This window comes from Ranitomeya variabilis, chromosome 4 (genome assembly GCF_051348905.1).
Source record: "Ranitomeya variabilis isolate aRanVar5 chromosome 4, aRanVar5.hap1, whole genome shotgun sequence".
Lineage (NCBI taxonomy): Eukaryota > Metazoa > Chordata > Amphibia > Anura > Dendrobatidae > Ranitomeya > Ranitomeya variabilis.
This window is the reverse complement of record NC_135235.1, coordinates 451808152-451828993: the sequence shown is the minus strand read 5'-3', so window position 1 is coordinate 451828993 and position 20842 is coordinate 451808152. Positions and strand designations below refer to the sequence as shown.

Below are 20842 nucleotides of genomic sequence, written 5' to 3'. Positions count from 1 at the left end.
ATGCCTCAAGACAAGGAAATGATGCTTAGTAGTGTGTGTGGCCTCCACGTGTCCGTATGATCTCCCTACAATCTCTAGGCATGCTCCTAATGAGGAGGTGAATGTTATCCTGAGGGATCTCCTTTCAGACCTGAAATAAAGCATCAGTCAACTCCTGGACAGTCTGTGGTGCAATGTGGCGTTGGTGGATGGAACGAGACATGATGTCCCAGATGTGTTAGATTGGATTCAGGGCTGGTGGACGGGTAGGCCAGTCCTTAGCATCAATGCCTTCATCATACAGGAACTGCTGACACACTTCAGCCACATGAGGCCTAGAATTGTCATGCATCAGAAGCAACCCAGGGCCTACGGCACCTGCATATGTTCTCACAAGGGGTCTGAGGATCTCATCTCGGTACCTAATGGCAGTCAGGCTACCTCTGGCGAGCACATGGAGGGCTGACCAGCCCTCCAAAAAAATGCCACCCCCACACCATTACTGACCCACTGCCAAACCGGTCATGCTGAAGGATTTTGCAGGCAGCAGATCGCTCTCCAGGTCGTCTGTAGACTCTGTCACGTCTGTCACATGTGCTCAGTGTGATCCTGTTTTCATCTGTGAAGGGCACAGGGCATCAATGGTGAATTTGCCAATCCTGGTGTTCTGTGGCAAATGCCAAGCATCTAGCATGGTGTTGGGCTGTGAGCACAACCCCATCTGTGGACGTTCGGCCTTCAGACCATCCTAAAACAGTCGGTTTCTAACCATTTGTGCAGACACATACACATTTGTGGCCTGCTAGAGGTCATTTTGCAGGGCTCTGGCAGTGCTCCGCTTGTTCCTCCTTGCACAAAGGCTAAGGTTGCAGTCCTGCTGCTGGGTTATTGCCCTCCTGTGACCCACTCCACATCTCCTGGTGTACTGGCCTGTTTCCTGCTAGCGCCTCCAGCCTCTGGACACTAGGCTGACACAGCAAACCTTCTTGCCACAGCTCGCATTGATGTGCCATCCTGGATGAGCTGCACTACCTGAGCCACTTGTGTGGGTTGCAGAGTCCGTCTCATGCTATCACAAGTGTGAAAGCATAACCAGCATTCAAAAGTGACCAAAACATAAGCCAGAAAGCATTGGTACTGAATGTGGTCTGTGGTCCCCACCTCAAAAGTACTGCTCCAGCTGTGGGAAATCGCGTTTTGTAGTTTTGTCTGGAGGTGCATTGAAGCGTGATGATGCACTCTCTAACTTCATAGCCTTATGCTGGATTTCCTATTCTAGCAGAACACTCCTCTGACTGATTGACAGGTTGTTTGCTCTGGTACTCGGCCAATGACTTGCCAGTCAGCCAGGGAGGAATGCTGCTAGGTGTGAAATACAGGGTGAGGGTGAGAATCTAGAAGTGTACCATGATCCATCACCCCCCTATGCATTTCCAGGAACAACGTCACTTTAGGTTGTTTTAGGATAGTTTAAACTGACTGCGTCCTGCTCATCTTGGGCTTAAGACAGAATACAGTAGATAAATATAGTCCCAGTTTGAAAAAGGGATTTTTGTAGAAGTTCCAGACCAATAATGATTTACTGGTATGGTACAAATAATTAGAAATCAGGGATATCTACATATCCCAAGGGCTGATTGGCAAAAAAGGCTAAACCCTAATTAAACATGTTAATTCATTGCTAAATGTGATTTAACACTACTATAATCTGCAAGGTCACAAAGAGTTTATTTTACGTTAGTTATACAAGGAGTCCTCTATAATTGGTTATTACTTTAGATCTATTCTTCAGGGTACATGAAGGATACAGAATTGTTCATGCCTTTCCACACATTTATAGATAAAAACAATGGAAACCATAAAAGCTACCAATGACCTTGTACGTTATATAATAGTTTTGTCCAAAGCATAACAGCACTTTTTCCTCCTAGTAGGTACAGTGGACACAAGTGTGTGACTATGTAGGTGTAAGGAGATGGACATACTGCCCACATTCCCCCTTGAAGACACATGTATTATTGCAGTGTCTTTTAATGTGTAATGTGTATTATATTCGTTATTAGCGACGGTGTACTAGTTTAAAGGGAACCTTTCAGCAGGATTGTGCACAGAAACCTACAGACAGTGTCAGGTCAGCGCCGTTATACTGATTACAATGATACCTTGGTTGATGAAATCCGTCTTGTGGTTGTTGTGTATCTTTATTTTCAGTTTTGAGTTAATGATATGCCCGTGCTCTGGGGCGGCCTGTGGGGGGTCTTCATGTGGTGCTCTCATATATACTGTACCTATATTTATCTTGAGGTAAAAAAGAAAACCCCTTCTGCAGGTAGGCACCAGCATTGGCACTTGCGCTACAGCCTGATTGCATATGTACTGTGTGTATAATAATTTGTTTCCTGTATTCTTGATAGTCATAAAAAATCCATTTGAAAATGGCGCCGGCAGCGACTGCACAGTAGCAGCTATCAATGATCCAAGTGTGGCTATTGCGCAAGCCCCGGCAGTACCATCTTGCTAGAGAAAAAACATTTCTTCCTCCAAGATGGTGCAGATCGCCGATAGGTGCTACTGAGCAGGTGCCACGGGTGCTATCTTGGAGGAGGCGCCATTTTCAAATGGATTTTTTTTTCTTTTAATTACTCTCAGGAGAACATCAAACAAATTAAGGGAGGGCCATGTATATCGATACACCTAAATAAAATGGGAATGGTTGGTGATAACTTCCTGTTTGTGGCACATTAGTATATGGGAGGGGAAAAACTTTTCAAGGTGGGTGATGACCATGGTGGCCATTTTGAAGTTGGCCATTTTAGATCCAACTTTTTTTTTCCAATGGGAGGAGGGTCATGTGACACATCAAACTTATTGTGAATTTCACAACAAAAACAATGGCGTGCTTGGTTTTAACATAACTTTATTATTTCATGAGTTATTTCTATTTGTTTACAGCCATTGACATGTCATTTACATTGATAATGTGTGCAAACTGTAAAACGCTGCGGAATATGTTAGCACTATATAAAAATAAATATTATTATTATTTATTGATGATCTACAAACGCGGTACCTTCCCTTTAATAATAATGCTGCAAATTCCCACAAATTAGGCTTGATGCATTTATGAACATGTCTACTACAGTGAAAGCATCCATTTTGGGAGCAGAATGTGATACTGCCGCCTCTTTCCAAATAATTTTTAATCTACTCCTTGGAATGCAGGATATGATGTATACCTACAAGCCTGTAACATCATTGTACCAGGATAGTAATAGAAAATGTCCATTATTTTTCCTATTTTTGCGAAAAAAGATGTGTCTGCCATGGTAACGGCTATGTGGATGTTGTACCGGATGATTGAACTTAGAAATATATTCAAGATCTTCTGTATTTTTTTCCGATTTATATTTTATAAGCTCCTCCATGATCCCTCCTAATGAAGCACACTCCATCCTATAACCCTAAGGGGTGTGAAATTATTTAATGAGGTCATAAGAGGTGACAAATGGTGGGCAGTAATTAGGGCATTCTTTGTTTGTTGAATGAGTGGGATGAAAATATGTGGTAAAATGGAGCTTTGTCAGAAGAACAGATATTGTTAGAAAGAACTTACAGGATATTCAACACCTAGTAGATACACCTCATTCTAGTTTAGAAAAAAACAATTTTATATTCCCTATTAGGAAATTCAGAGAGAAGAATCAAATCTTTCACCTTCTCACATACTATTTCCCACTATGCAATAATTTATTTCCCCTGTTTCAGTGCCACAGGGAGAATGAACACTTTTACTGTCCATTTTGTAACCCTGAAGATTGCAGCTTTGGGGAGAAACTTTGTCAATGGATTACTTTCAAGAAACCTTCCAAAAGGAAGGGATTGCCTGAATGAGGCAACTACAGGGTGGGCCATTTATATGGATACTCCTAAATAAAATGGGAATGGTTGGTGATATCAACTTCCTGTTTGTGGCACAATGGTATATGGGAGGGGGAAAACTTTTAAAGATGGGTGGTGACCATGGCGGCCATTTTGAAGTTGGCCATTTTGGATCCAACTTTATTTTTTTCAATTTGAAGAGGGTCATGTGACATATCAAACTTATTGAGAATTTCACAAGAAAAACAATGGTGTGCTTGGTTTTAACATAACTTTATTCTTTCATGAGTTATTTACAAGTTTATGACCACTTATAAAATGTGTTCAAAGTGCTGCCCATTGTGTTGGATTGTCAATGCAACCCTCTTCTCCCACTCTTGACACACTGATAGCAACACCGCAAAAGAAATGCTAGCACAGGCTTCCAGTATACGTTGTTTCAGATGCTGAACATTTCGTATCTTCACAGCATAGACAATTGCATTCAGATGACCCCAAAGAGAAAAGTCTAATGGGGTCAGATCGGGAGACCTTGGTGGCCATTCAACTGGCCCACGATGACCAATCCGCTTTCCAGGAAACTGTTCATGTAGGAATGCTTGGACCTGACACCCAAGATGGTTCACCACCACACTATGGGTGTCAGGTCCGAGCATTTCTACATGAACAGTTTCCTGGAAAGTGGATTGGTTGTCGAGGTCAAGTTGAATGGACACCAAGGTCTCCTGATCTGACCCCATTAGACCTCCATTCTGCCAGTGGAGTCACCACCATGACCGTGGGGTACTCGGAAACTGGCCGGTTCTTAAAGGAATGTGTCATGGTGGCAGTGACCCGGGCCATTGCTCTGGTCATCCAATAAAAGTGGAAAAGTATATAGGACTAAAGTCTATTGTAGTAGTGTCTGTGACGCCACCTGTGTTATTTGGCCAGGGATGGCTGATGCTGCTTAAAGGGGTCCTCTGGGGATGATGGTATTGGAGCAGAGGTGGTATAGTTCTCCACAGGTAGAACTTAGTCCCCAGGGCTCCCAGTGTAGTAGGTTAGGATTATAGATGGTGAAGTGCAGGAAAGAATTAGAGGACACAAGGTTGTAGTCTCTTTACCTTTTACTGGTAGTATGCAGCCACAGTCCAGGGTAAAGATCACAGGTGATGGTGAGGTCCGGCCAGCCTGGAAGCCATTCAGAATCCCCCTAGCCAGGTGGGGTTGGAAGCCTTCCTTACTGCCCTGTGGTGTTAGTCCCTTACTGCCTAAGGCTTCACACAAGGTCCTCTCTTTCTCTCTCTGTCCTATTAGCAGGACAATATCCGTATGGCAGGCAACTCGATCCTTTTTACAGGTGTCCCTACTTGAGGCAACTCCAGGCTCTATATGCTGATGTGCCTTCGGATGTAATGGTGGACAGGTGACTTGAAATCTCCTACCCGCCGGTTTCTGCTGTGGGGCATACAGTTACCCCCACAACCCCGGTTACTTGCGCCGATTCTGGAGTGAGCCCTCTCGCAGCTCCACTCCCGGTATCTTTCCTCTCCTTTGCCTCTTTTCCCCTTGCAGTTTCTCACAGACTGCTCTGTCCCTCTCTTCTCTTTCCAGGAGCTGCAGAACCTCGTGTCTGCATGACCCCAGCTTTTCACTCCTCACTCCTTACTTCTCTCTGACAGACTGAACTCCTAACTCCTCCTCCAGCCAGAATATATAGGGAAGCCACCCACAAACTGGATCAGAGCTCCCCCTTCTGGCCTGGAGTCAGAACAGTGTTGCATGGGCATGTTAGCTGTTAAAGGGATCTTCCTTGCTTCCAAGCATGGCACCCTCCCCAAGAGGAAGGCAATACCACTGGGACAACCAGACTCCTGGGGTGTCACACCAGCACTATAGATGATGGAACTCTCTACCTTCATTATCCAGCATATTATGTGTCTGCCATTTTCAAATGCCTTGTTTGTCGGGAATGAAAGCATGGTACAATGCTTACATGCAGATAGGAGAGCAAGATCAGGGAGCCAAAGATCTGTAAGGTAATTTGCGTCGCAATGTTTGTTGCTTGAAATGGAAAGCACTTGACAACAGGCAATGGACAGCAAGTTAGAAAGATGGGAGACACTTAGTGGATAGCACTTTTAAGTTATTTTTTCGGTATAAATCAACATAATTGTCAATATTGATTTGCAGATGGCCTATTTTGCTCATTATCTATCGAGGGCGATTAACCCCTTTCAGACATTGGGCGTAATAGTACACCCACGTTGGACTCCCCCTGTTTGGTGTGGGCTCCGGTGCTGAGCCCACATCTTTTCAGGTACATGACAGCTGATCTATACAGCTGACATGTGCCCACAACAGCCGTGGGTGAAATTGCGATCCACCCACGGCTGTTAAGTAGTTAAATGCCACTGTCAATCTCTGACAGCGGCATTTAACTCGCACTTACTGGAATCGCGTCACAAATCCCACCCATTGGTGACCCCGTCACATGATTGTGGGTCATTATGACAACCAGATGTCTCCTGCAGACCTCTATGGTTGTCAGAGCCAGATTGCTATGAACACCGCCCGGTGGTTGACGCTCATAGCAAGTGGGAATTTCTGCTATACACGGGCGATCTGATCATCACCTGCGTGTAGCAGAGGACATTAAAATAGTGCAGCTTCTAGTCTCCTGTGGAGACTATTCAAGCATGCAAAAAGTAAAAAATGTTTATAAAAATATTAAAAATAAAAAATTGTCCAAATCACCCCACTTTCACCCCATTCAAAATAAAACAATAAAAAAATCATACATACACATATATATGGTATTGCCACATTCAGAATCTCCCGATTTTTCAATATTCAATGTAAGAAAAGAATTAACCTGATGTCAAAACGCCAGAATTACGTTTCTTTGGTCACCGCAACATTGGATTAAAATGCAGTAACAGGTGATCAAAATGTCGTATCTGCACCAAAATAGTATTAAAAACGTCAGCTCGGCGCGCAAAAAATAAGCCTTCACTCAATGCCACATCACGAAAAATGGAGGCGCTACAGGCATTTTTTTCACCACTTAGATAAAAAAGAACCTATACTTATTGATGTCTATGAACTCATAATGACCTGGAGAATCATAACGGCAGGTCAGTAGTGTTGAGCAATACCTTCCGATTTTCAAAAGTATCGGTATAGGATTGGATCGGCCGATATCCAAAAAATATCGGATATCGCCGATACCCGATACCAATACAAGTCAATGGGACACAAATATCGGAAGCTATCCTGGATGGTTCCCAGGGTCTGAAGGAGAGGAAACTCTCCTTCAGGCCCTGGGATCCATATTCATGTAAAAAATAAAGAATAAAAATAAAAAATATGGATATACTCACCCCTCCGACGGACCCTGGACCTCAGCGGTGCAACCGGCAGCCTCCGTTCCTAAGAATGCAGTGAGTGAAGGACCTTCGATGATGTCGCAGTCATATGAGCGGTCACGTGACCAATCACAAGACCGCAACGTCATCGCAGGTCCTTCACACAGACCATCTAAAGGAACGGAAGCGGCAGCATGCACCGGAGAGGCGGGAACACTCCGGGGGCCATCAGAGGATGAGTATATGACTATTTTTTATTTTAATTCTTTTTTTTTACCAATTATATGGTGCCCAGTCCGTGGAGGAGAGTCTCCTCTCCTCCACCCTGGGTACCAACCGCACATAATCTGCTTACTTCCCGCATGGTGTGCACAGCCCCGTGCGGGAAGTAAGCAGATCAATGCACTCCTAGGTGTGCGGAATCTCCGCAATTTTAATGAACATGTTGCTTTTTTTTCCGCGATGCGATTTTTTCGAGGAAAAAAATGCAACATTTGCACAAAAAATGCGGAATACCCTGTAAATAATAGGAGGCATATGTTAGCGTTTTTTCCGCGTTTTTATCACGTTTTTATAGAGAAAAAACGCGAAAAAAACGTGAAAAATCCTGAACGTGTGCACATGGCCTAATTGTTCCACTCCTGGTTTTGGCTTACAAAAACTGATGAAAAATCCTGACCAAATCCTGATGCAATCCTGAACGTGGAAACATACCCTTAGAGAATGTAAATACAGGTCCTTCTCAAAAAATTAGCATATAGTGTTAAATTTCATTATTTACCATAATGTAATGATTACAATTAAACTTTCATATATTATAGATTCATTATCCACCAACTGAAATTTGTCAGGTCTTTTATTGTTTTAATACTGATGATTTTGGCATACAACTCCTGATAACCCAAAAAACCTGTCTCAATAAATTAGCATATCAAGAAAAGGTTCTCTAAACGACCTATTACCCTAATCTTCTGAATCAACTAATTAACTCTAAACACATGCAAAAGATACCTGAGGCTTTTAAAAACTCCCTGCCTGGTTCATTACTCAAAACCCCCATCATGGGTAAGACTAGCGACCTGACAGATGTCAAGAAGGCCATCATTGACACCCTCAAGCAAGAGGGTAAGACCCAGAAAGAAATTTCTCAACAAATAGGCTGTTCCCAGAGTGCTGTATCAAGGCACCTCAATGGTAAGTCTGTTGGAAGGAAACAATGTGGCAGAAAACGCTGTACAACGAGAAGAGGTGACCGGACCCTGAGGAAGATTGTGGAGAAGGACCGATTCCAGACCTTGGGGAACCTGAGGAAGCAGTGGACTGAGTCTGGTGTGGAAACATCCAGAGCCACCGTGCACAGGCGTGTGCAGGAAATGGGCTACAGGTGCCGCATTCCCCAAGTAAAGCCACTTTTGAACCATAAACAGCGGCAGAAGCGCCTGACCTGGGCTACAGAGAAGCAGCACTGGACTGTTGCTAAGTGGTCCCAAGTACTTTTTTCTGATGAAAGCAAATTTTGCATGTCATTCGGAAATCAAGGTGCCAGAGTCTGGAGGAAGACTGGGGAGAAGGAAATGCCAAAATGCCTGAAGTCCAGTGTCAAGTACCCACAGTCAGTGATGGTGTGGGGTGCCATGTCAGCTGCTGGTGTTGGTCCACTGTGTTTCATCAAGGGCAGGGTCAATGCAGCTAGCTATCAGGAGATTTTGGAGCACTTCATGCTTCCATCGGCTGAAATGCTTTATGGAGATGAAGATTTCATTTTTCAGCACGACCTGGCACCTGCTCACAGTGCCAAAACCACTGGTAAATGGTTTACTGACCATGGTATTACTGTGCTCAATTGGCCTGCCAACTCTCCTGACCTGAACCCCATAGAGAATCTGTGGGATATTGTGAAGAGAAAGTTGAGAGACGCAAGACCCAACACTCTGGATGAGCTTAAGGCCGCTATTGAAGCATCCTGGGCCTCCATAACATCTCAGCAGTGTCACAGGCTGATTGCCTCCATGCCACGCCGCATTGAAGCAGTCATTTCTGCCAAAGGATTCCCGACCAAGTATTGAGTGCATAACTGAACATTATTATTTGATGGTTTTTTTGTTTGTTATTAAAAAACACTTTTATTTGATTGGACGGGTGAAATATGCTAATTTATTGAGACAGGTTTCTTGGGTTATCAGGAGTTGTATGCCAAAATCATCAGTATTAAAACAATAAAAGACCTGACAAATTTCAGTTGGTGGATAATGAATCTATAATATATGAAAGTTTAATTGTAATCATTACATTATGGTAAACAATGAAATTTAACACTATATGCTAATTTTTTGAGAAGGACCTGTACAATGTCTTTTCAAGTTGATTCCAGTCGAAATCTGGCTAAAAATATCACTGCAAAAGTACTCAATAAAATGAACATAATGCACAGCAACATCAAAATGACATTGCTATGCGCATGTTCTTTGTTATGTCACTTCTTTTCAACTGCTTCAGGATTTGAGAACCCTGAAGAGGTTAAAAGAAGTGACATACCCATTCTCCGGACTGCTTCCACTAGGAATCCAACTGCTCTTCATATTTGACATAATGGTATAAAAAAAACGCTAGCAGAGGAGCTGCAGCTGGAAAAAAAAGTCAAAATCTCTGTCCAACCTGCTTCAGGGAAACAACCTCCAGTGTTTTCCTGAAGGAGCTTCTTTTGGGAAAATTTGTCGATTGATTCACCGTCTAAGTCGCCACATGCACATGACCTACGTGTTATCCACTATTTGGAAAATCCTATGGCTTATGATGAGTATGACATAATAATCAAAAATGTATTAGTGAGAATGGAGTATAAATCATTACCAGAGATAGACATACTATTAGATGTTTAGATATTTGTCCTCTTCTCTGTCTACATGGTTAAAGAGCAGCAAAAAAAATCCCAAACTAATGAATCAATTTCCCCTTGAATAAACTTATCTATGCATGCGAACATCACAAACAGTTGCACTGTGGGAATAGGGTTGCTCATTGTCCACAAATAAAGCAGGCACTATATAAATCTACATTGTACCATTAATGTAGCTGTGTGCACTTGCAATAACCTCAATAACCCAACTCTATAATCCCCCCACATGTTTAGGACATCTCAGATTGTGACAAAGGGGTTAACATCTAAACCCTGCCATAGCGCTATTTAAATCTACACTGACTGAATGCAGTTGGATCCAAGTCATTTCCGCACATTATCATACACTTTCTGCTTCATTTATTTTGCTCTGTCCCTGGAAAAATTGTGTGTCTTATTTTCAGTGTGATTACATTTTCATCATGACATATTCGCAGCCTCAGACAATGGGGCCGCAGCTCTGAGCTGACTCATAGAAGTGGGAGCTATCGAATACGCAAAGAAAAAAAAACCTGTCCAGCTTGGAGCGTGCAACGAATCCTAAACTTGCGAGAGAGAACGAAAAAAAGAGAGGCACCAGTGAAGGGAGAGTGAGGAGAAAGAGACGGGAAGAAAAAAAGGAGTGACTGGAATAAAATAGCAAAAGGAATAAGAAAACAGCGAAATAGAAACAAGGGGCTAAAAAAAAAGAATGGAAATTAGAAGAGGTGAATGAGGGCTCTTGAGAATTTGCAAAACACAGAAGCTACAGTATATACAGCAGCACATTCCCCATAGAAGACAATGAGGAGAAGGCACTGGCAATAAGAGTTGCAATAGATCAAAGTGAAGGATGAGTGAAAGCAGAAGTCAAGATAGGGAAATAGAGGGAAGAAAAATGCAGGTCGGTAATGATTTGGCACAAAGGAATTGCTGAATGGGAAGAGAGAGATAAACATGGGAGACTGGGAGGAAAGAAAGAAAAGCGAAGGGGCAAGTGGAGAACAGTCATGAACAATGGAGTTTTCAGCAAGGGACAGATGGATGGTTCTGGGAAATGACTCCATGTATAGAGAGACAGATGAGGGATGAAGATGAAAAATGAAAAAGCAAATAAAGGATTAATAGAAACTCAAATCACCTGTGAGAGAGACCAGTGTACGTTAGTAGCCAGAGATTGAAGCTGCCCACACTTCAACAGCTGGCCTCCTCATACATTATACAACAGCCAACCTGGCATTACCCTTGATGTGTGTTTATTCACAGACTGTGCTACCACTGTCTGGAACCTTTATCTGTACCAAGCAGCTCTGACTTTACAATAATTGAAGCACGGACTGAAATTATACTGTGGTATGTGTGAAGACCCAGAGAAGGGCACCTAATGGAGGACTTGGAGAAGCAAAAAAACTTGCGTGACTTTGTATTTACCTCACGACTTGCATGCTCAGTTGGGTACACTATTTCTCTGGCCATCATGTAACACAACTCTGTTCACAGCTGAAATCTAAATAGCTAGTTGTACTTGTTCTGCCAGAATGAAGACAAGAGATGGAGGACACCCAAGATTTATGAGGCTTAAATAATGAGACTAATGATTTTCACTCGCTACTGAAGAAGCTGTCGATTTTATTCAACTAAGGAGTCAAAAGAAAAAAGTGAAGAGCCTCTTGAATTAGCAAATAATATAGTTTCGATTATTAGTGAAAATAACTTGCATCAATGGCATATGTAATCAATGGTGTACATTAGCTATGCTGGAGCAGAATGTGCAACTAGACATTCACCAAAAGACTCTGAAAAGTGACTGGGCTTTTAAGGCCAATAGGTCTCACTTATAACTCAATAACCATGTAACACAGGAATGGAAAAGATCTTAACATTTAAAGTCACTTTTTGGTTTAGATAGGTTTATTGAGTGGTAAAGTAATTACTAGTCATTGTTAAAGTGTAAAAAAATAGATATATCTGATGTAACCTTTTATTAACACATTTTCTTTATCCTTTCCTTACAATTTTAGAGAATAGGGGGAAGCCAGCAAGCTTCAATTCTCCCTGATATGCTATATAGGGGGGCAGATAGTTACATTCAGGTTGGCAAATAATCCTTCTTGTATTTTCTTTATAAAACACTGTCAGAAAATGGGGCAAATTGCTGAGAGTAATGTTCGCATGTATTTTGATATTAATATGTTTTGCCATGCAATTTGGTGTCCATGCATCACTATGGGTTTTTCAAGGGATAAGTTGAATGTTGCCGTATGTGGTGTGGTGTGACATCCTGTGTGACACTAGGAAACATGTGACTGACAGTGACAAGAGGGAGGAGGCAGTCAGTCAGGATTTAAAGCATAGTATGAGTAGTAGGATAATTACAGGTCAAACTAGCATGTACCACAGAGGTATACACAGTCATCTCTGCTAGAGCTGAGTGTTAAAATCCCTGCCATCTTCCAAGAAGAGGAAATTTTGTGAATTAACACAGATGTGTGGCAGGTCATTGGACATAATGCAGTAATATTCGTCACAGACCTGTGGCTACTGCTCAGAGAAGTCATAAGTAGGAAAGGATGACTGACTGGACTAAGAGCAGCCAGAAAAGCAAGGCCAGAGCCTTTTTGGAGACAGTAACCAGGATATTGTTAGCGTTAGATTGTTTGGGGAGGGTGGGCTTCTGTCAGACCTGGTTTGGAAGAACCTGTACGGTGCTGGCCAGTGCATGACAAACAGCGGTGACAGCCACGAACACCATGTAAGAAAAAAAGACTGACTGAGACCAGTATGCAAGCTGCATCAAAGTGTAGGTTGTTGAGCATTGGCACACCACATTTCACTAAGAGTAGAGGAAGCTGTCCTGAAAGTTAATTTACTATTATCGAAGTTCTGCATTTTTTCAAGTAAAATTCCTCCATTTTGGAAGCTTTGGAAATCTGCATTATTCTGAAGTGTCATGTTGTGGAGCCTATAACATCTCAGGATTATGGAAGGTGCTGCTGCCTACTTCGTCTTCTTTACACTAATATGGACACATAGTAACCATAGTAGGTCCTTATGGAATTGTGGTAAGATGTGTATCAGAGCAAATGAGTCGCATCTGGGGTGATATGTAACATGTTTCAAATGAAGGCATTTTTGTTTTTTAAGTTTTGAATGGATTAATTAGGTATTAAAAAAGTATATACACAAATTTTCTGAAGCCTACTTTGCCAATAATTGGTAACAAACATTTTTAGGAAGCCCTTCAGTTTATTTAGATACAGCAACTTGTAAAAAATGAAAATAATATTCATTAGAAGAAAAATGTAGAAAATTGTTGAATTCACTCATTAAATACAGCAAAAGTAAGCTAGGTTATACTAGTAAATCCATGAAAGGATCACTGCATTAAAGAATAGTGCATTCAAATTTCAAACTGGGCTTCTTTGCAAAACTACCAAAAATACTGGGTGGGCACCAGTGCTCCTTGTAAGGTGAGTAATCTGGAAAAAAGGGAATTAAAATAACTTACTAATGAGCTCAACAAGCCTAACACCAGATATACCCTATCTTAAAGGACTACTATACTTTAACTATGGTATCATTTTAAGAGCACATATCTTTGAGGGAAGTTTGATGAGCACCTTCCATTGGATGAAACACTCCTAAATTCTGGCATGAGACATGACAGGGTATATGGACACACTTTGGATATATAGAGATTTTCCATGCATAATCAAACGCAGAGTATGTATTAGTTCCCTGTTCTTGCTTGCGTGCAGATCTGAGTTGAATTATTTGGAGCATACAAAATTACTTTGCATTTCATAGACTATATTTAATCACAATTTGATTGGGTTTATTATTTCATAAATTTCTCTACTCTATAATATGCATTAAAAAGGCATAAACATAACATTAAGCTCCTAAGCCCCCAGTGGAAAAGATGAAGTGTGGTTATATTTTATTTTGAAAAATGTATTTGGGCCTCCTCAGGCTATGTTTCCATGGTCAGGAAACCTTCAGGATTTGCTGCGGATTGGACGCTGTGTACAGCCACAGCGTCCAATCCGCAGCATCCAGATGTTACAGCATAGGGGATGGGATTTTATGACATGTGGCTCGCATTCCCAAGAATTGTGGCTCACGACTGGCTGCCAGCTTGGTGCATTAGCTCCAGGTCTAGCAAAGAGGTATTAAGAGTACATCTCAAAATGGTTAATTTTTGAGTAGCCCTGCACAGAAAAGCAGATCTGGATGCACATATACTGATCTTAGGGGTTTAGAGATGTTTTAGGTATTGTATGTTGGAGGATAATACTACCTATAAGAGGAGGTTCTTGAAGCAGGATACAACAGTATGTTGGGAGTCCTTGATGGAAAAATACTGAATTGGGGCATTGTGGGAACCACTGGATCTCAGTGTACTGTTTTGGAGTGATTTCTGTGGAAAACCTTCAGTTATCACTATACCCATAATGGGGGCTTTGGTTGACATGACTTTTAGGGGGACAGAAGCAAGATGTTGCAGTCGTGACCCCTTCTCAGAGCTGAATGTGGCTCACGACCCTCTCTCAGTGCTGAATGTGGCTCTCAAGGTCAAAAAGGTTGGGGACCGCTGCCGTGGAGGTAGAAAATGTAGGTGCAATAGGTCTTTGGGGAGAAGACTGACACTACTATCTGGTCCTTTTTAATATCTTGCTGTGTGGTGAGAACCCATGCAGATCTCCATCTGCAGAAGAACTGCAATGTCAGAATGACTGTCCCTCTCATAAACTTGACTGATGATTATAAAAGTAAATAGGAGTTGTCCTAAAATTACTCCCTAAAGATGGAATTCCCAAAACACCTCCTGTATGAAAGCTGAGAGTGTCCTACTTGTAGTATTAATTTCATACTAGAGAGTACTGAGAGGTGCCTGAATATGAATAAGAATAATGATCCAAATAGACGTACATTTTTGTGGTAAATAATTTTACATAAAAGGGCCAGTCGTTAAATATGTTCAGATTTGCTAAAATAAATAGAAATGAGTGGATCGTTTGAAATTCTAATTAACTAGTTTTAACTAATTTTTCACAAATATTTGGTTTGTGGCCAATAAGTCTCATGAATCTCAATACTAGAAATCTGGTAATTTCTTGGAGAATCCACATGGGGGACAGAACAAAAAACTCTGCTGACTTACTGACTATTAGGCTGGAGTCACACTAGCGTATAATACGTACGAGTCCATCGCATAGCACTTGGACCAGTGTTAATCTATGGGGAAGCTGACATTACCATTTTTTTTTCTCAGGCATATTCTATGTGCGAGTGAAATCGCAGCATGCTGCGATTTTACATGTATATCAGCCGAGTTTCGCCAATGCAAGTCTATGAGTGTGAGAAAAAGTCTGACACCACACGGACCATCAGTGTGACTTGCGAGAAATACACACACATTTTCCTCATTTCAGCCCATTGAACCATTAAATTCATTGGGGAAAAGCAGTGAGAAATGTAAAGCCATAGGGGTATCATATGCATGTCATACGGATGTCAAATGGATACATAGATGCGAGGAAATCTCATCATCGCATTGGCAAAAAGGCATGACACATGGATGACCATACGGAGAACATTTGTGCGACTCTCGGCCGAGAGAAACGGACCGATTTTTCATACTTTACACTCTTTACACTCTGTAGGAGAGAGAGGACGCTGGTGACCATAAGAGATTACACACTACAGGAAAGATAGATAACCTTGCTTACATTAAGAGATTGCACTCTATAGGAAAGAGAAAGTGAGAGAAAGGACTCCAGTGACCATAGCAGCTTCCACACTACAGAGAGAGAGGACCTGCTTACCATAAGAGCTTACGCTCTACAGGAGAGAGAAGACCCAGCAGATCTTAACAGATTACACCCTACAGAAAAGGTAGAGAGAAAGAGAAAGGACCATGCTAACCATAAGAGATTACACTCTACAGGAGAGAGGGGGAGAGGACCTTGCTGACAATACAGTATATATGATACAAAGAGATAGAGCGAGAGAGGGGACACCACTGACCATAAGGGATCACTCTACAGAAGAGAGTGACTTTTCCAGTAATTCAGGTACTGTCTATCATTGTACAATATATGATAATACGTAAGTTGTAATAGCTGCAGGGCATTAAGAGTAGGCCTACGGAACCACGCAATAATATTTATTTATTTTACTCACTTACATAGCACCATTAATTCCACAGCGCTTTACAGACATCATCACTATCCCAATTGGGGCTGACATGTAAATTTGCTATGAAAATGACGTTAGCCTGGTCTTTGATTCCTCAGTAGTTTGGGGAATGGTTTTGGGCAAGCATTTTTTTTTTGTGCTCTGCAAATCAAATCTCAAAGGCTTCAAATTAGCATAAAAAAAACCACAAATTTCAGGAAATTCAGCTTGCACCTGATCAGTTCATCTGTTGATCAATCCGTTCATATCTAAAAATAAATTGTTCTATTCCTCAAATACAACTGAAATGAAAAAAATACACAAGGACATTTCTTATTTTACCATTTTAAGCCATAAACTAAATCACTATGATCAACTGACCACATCAGCATAAAGGGTAAGATATCCGTTGAATAGTACCATGGAAGCAGTAGATATTCTTAACACACTTATGCAAATTCTAAAAAGGAACATCAATATTGCTAAAGTTTTCCTGCTAAACGTCAACTTAGAAGAAAAGTGATGTATAGCTGAGGTCATTGGCAAGAAATGGATGCACTCTCTAGTTTTATATCATGAACTACTCTAATAAACATCAAACTATGGAGTAGAAAATGCATGTAATTTACATATGACTTACTTATTTTTCGAATATCTCAATGGGGCTGAAAAAAAGCAATATTCAATTTTATCTTTCATTCCACCTAAATATTTGATTGCATGAGTAACTTAGGAACTATATGATGCACATACATATCTCACCATGAAGATGTAAAGGAAATATCAAATGGAAGAATGGGAAATAGTTATTTCCTAAAGGATCTATGGAAATATGGTAGATCTCCTCCAAAAGGAAGGAGACTGAATTGTAAGTTCTATCCAGGGGTGGACATACTGTACCACCTGTGAAGCCAATTCAGTTACACAGTGGACCAGAGGTGGAAGCGGGACAGCATCAGAAAGTTCATTAGTATGTCTACAAACTTTAAAAAGAGACCTAATAACTTTTACCTTCAGGCAGCAGAACGTTGTGCTACGGTTCTGGAATACTGTCATGAGTTAGGGCCACTCCATATCACTAGAGGCTATTGGAATGGAAAGAGAGGGTGAAAGAGAGGGAGATAGAGGACTGGTTGACTGATGGTCTTCAGAGCCAACCAGAAAAAGAAGAGGAAGCTCAGGTTACAGTCTTCTCCAATCTGTGCTCTGTGTTCTCCTCCTCTAGCTATATAGCTGGTTATGGTGTCTGTGCTGCTGGAAGTGTAGCGAAGGCCCATGCTGCTTCAGAAACTGAGTAAGAGTTAGCTTAGGTAAGTATATATGTTAGAGCACATATACTGTATATACATATATACTGTATATACCTAATACATTTCTCATCTGTGGTTTTCTAAATGAGAGTATGTGGAAGATATGCATCCTGTGTACGTTTGATTGCAGTTTTACAGGAAGCTTTCACACTGTAGAATATTTTTATCTGACAGACAAATTTGTAGTGTTTGGCCCTATTCACCTGATGCTTTTCATATATGTTTAGCATGTATGTTTGGATAGTGTGAAGAAAACTGATTCCTCCCTCTGCTTTAGAGGGAGCTAGGGGGTATCATATTCCTGTGCTCCCCCATGCGCCTTTCCGCATCTTCTCCTTGTCGGGAAAACCCATCAGCGTTACCATGGTCTCTGCCTCTTCGGTGGCGAATGGTGAAGTGATACTGCTGGAGAGCGAGGCTCCAGCGTAGCAACCTGCCATTCGTTCCAGAGACCGTGTGTAACCTGCTGAGGGGGTTGTGGTCTGTTTCCACGGTGAATTGGCGTCCGTACAAGTATGGCTGCAGACGCTGCAGGGCCCATACAATTGCCAGACATTCCTTCTCTATCGTGGAATAGACCACTTCCCTCGGCAGGAGTGTCATGATCCCTTAGCCGCGGCCAGCAGTTTGTCACAAAATCCCCAGGGATTCCTGACCACTGCCACCAATATGTCACGGATTGGGGTGACTTTAGACCAACAGACGGCTATCACATGTGCAGGGGGCTTATCTTAGTTATCCCCCCACTGCCACAATGTGATAAAAAAAACACACACAAGGCTATTGACCTCTTAGTTTACAGCAGGGGCTTATTCTAGGTATCCCACTGCTCTTCCATATACCATGAACTGCAGGGATTTGTGTATATCCCGCTTACAGTTCCACTTAAACCTTGCAGCTCTCTGGCACCCCCCTTTCTGTCAGGTCAGATTAGGTACTGCACCTAGGGTAATTGGTCACCAGAAAGGCTGCCTGCTATGTACTGGCTATTGGGCATGCTGCACACACACACATATAGCAATCCATAACGTGCTTTATGGCTATGTAAAAATGTAAAATTCCTGAAAAGTTAGAGATTTGTCACTATGAGTAGGATTTGGCCAGCTCCGGCTCCCAAACCTCAATTTAAGTTAGGGTGGGTTTTTTTAGCAGATACTCTCCAAATCCTTGTCAGATACCCAAAGCTTGGTTCTGGTGATGTTTTAATGTGCTGATGGTGGTTCTGGTGATATATTCATGTAAGTACCCCTCTAAATTCTTTTGCCGCCCTTTGGATTGGTTCAGTATGGCAATGTGGCCCTTGGAGCAAAAAAGTTGTTCACCCCTGGTCTAGAGGGTGGTTTCTCTCCCCATTCTAGTTGATTTACAGGTCTCCTTGACATGTGTGCATTGGTAGGCACCTGTAAATCAAGTGTATTGTTGCCTGGAGAAGAGGGCCTGGTGCGGCCACAGATTAGTCTAATCTATTCTACGGTCCCTATAGTATTTATGGGAGTATTGTGCCCAAACATATTTCTTGCACAGGAGCCCTTCAGTGTCAACCCCTTATGCTATCTCTAGGCAGCAACCCTGTAAGTCAGTCTTTGACACTGACTAACAGGGTAGCCACATAGGTAGTACTAGAGGGACAGTTTATTTCTTCTAGAGAAGATATAATTTGCATTAGTTTTCCCAGTAAGCATTGCCTTGAAGACCCCCAACCAACTAAATGAGTACCCTCATAAATGATCCACAATCAGGGAGTAGGGAGATTATACAAATGCAGGTTATAAGAAAAGCAGATAATATGATTCACAAGTAAATATGCTAATGATAGTACCAGTTCTTGGAAATCAAGATATGGTGATAATGTGAGCAGATATTTCTCGGACCTCCTGTAGGTTATTTAACAAGATATCTGTCATTTCATATGCATCCTTTTAAAAAAGGTTAATGAGATTTCCAATATATTCGAGGCAAGAATAGCTTAATGCAGAATGAAAACATGAGCAAAGTTTGTAACCATGCACAAAAATTGTACCCTTGCAACAAGGCAGGCACACGTTTGCACAAGAGCTCTATCCACAAAACAGTAGGATTCTTTAAATGAAGATGATATGCAAAATTGTTTTTTTTTTAGGAACAGAAAAAAATAAATTTAAAGTGACACTGACAAGCTATTAGATTCAAATGTGGCTACTAGAGAGTAATTTAGTCTTAATTTAGAGGAACTTATCTGAATTATTTCCTATAAAGCAAAAAAATTGATCTTTTATAAAAACCATTGCTTGCTTGACATCCTACACTAGCTGGATTTATCTAAGGAGCTTCTTCAATGTCATATTTTGGCCAACCAAAACTCTACCCTGTACTGATAAGGAGCAAGAACTGTTTATAGATTGATTTCTCTGTTTTAGCTAATATCTCTACATGTGGTACTGGAGAGGTAGTGTTTATTTCCCTCTAGAGAGGAATTTTGCATAATTCTCTCAGGTTGCATTTCCTATAAGACTTCATAGAGAAGTTGGATCCCTGCAAGGAGAATCAGTCAAAGGAAAAAAAAAAAAAAATCCGGCATTTGTCTTTTATGTTAGTAAAAACGTCACCATTCTTTATTGATCCATTAAAATCTTCAAATGCAGGGGAATAGAATCTAAAAAAATATATTTTTCCAAGAACCACCAACATAGCCAACATGGTTTGAACCCCAAAATTGAACAGGTTCTAAGTCATGGCAAAAAAGAAGGAGTTTTGCAGATCTTTGCAATAGAAGCGTGTGACATGTGATATGTTACGTAATTGAATGAACAAAATCTTTTGGTCTGCATGATAGTAGTGTTTCACAGTATAAAACTCTCCATATACTCACACTCCCTGCAAGGCACATGTCTTGTATTTAATTCTCAGCATTCCTTTAACAAATATAGCTGCTTAAATAATGGTATGCCTCTCATATTTATCCTTGAAAAGGGGAAGGGAAAAAAACCCAGCAAATTGCACATGTTAGGCTACTTTCAGACTAGCGTCGTGCACTGCACGTCGCTATGCGATGTTGCAGCGCACCGACACATAGTGTGGAAGCGCCGCACAACGGGGGCAGCGGATGCTGTTTTACATCACATCCGCTGCCCCATTGTGATGTGCGGGGAGGCGGGGGCAGAGTTCCGGCCGCGCATGCGCGGTCGCAAAAGACGCTATCGACGCACAAAAAACGTTACATGCAACATTTTTTTGTGCCGACGGTCCGACGCAACACGATGCAACCGTCGCACAATGGTTGCGACGTGTGG

General features: G+C 41.6%; 1 protein-coding gene across 8 annotated transcripts in view; it reads right to left on the bottom strand.

The window, feature by feature from the left end:
* Positions 1 to 20842, bottom strand: part of PTPRT (protein tyrosine phosphatase receptor type T) — a 469258-nt gene that overhangs the window by 160191 nt on the left and 288225 nt on the right. The window lies entirely within an intron of this gene.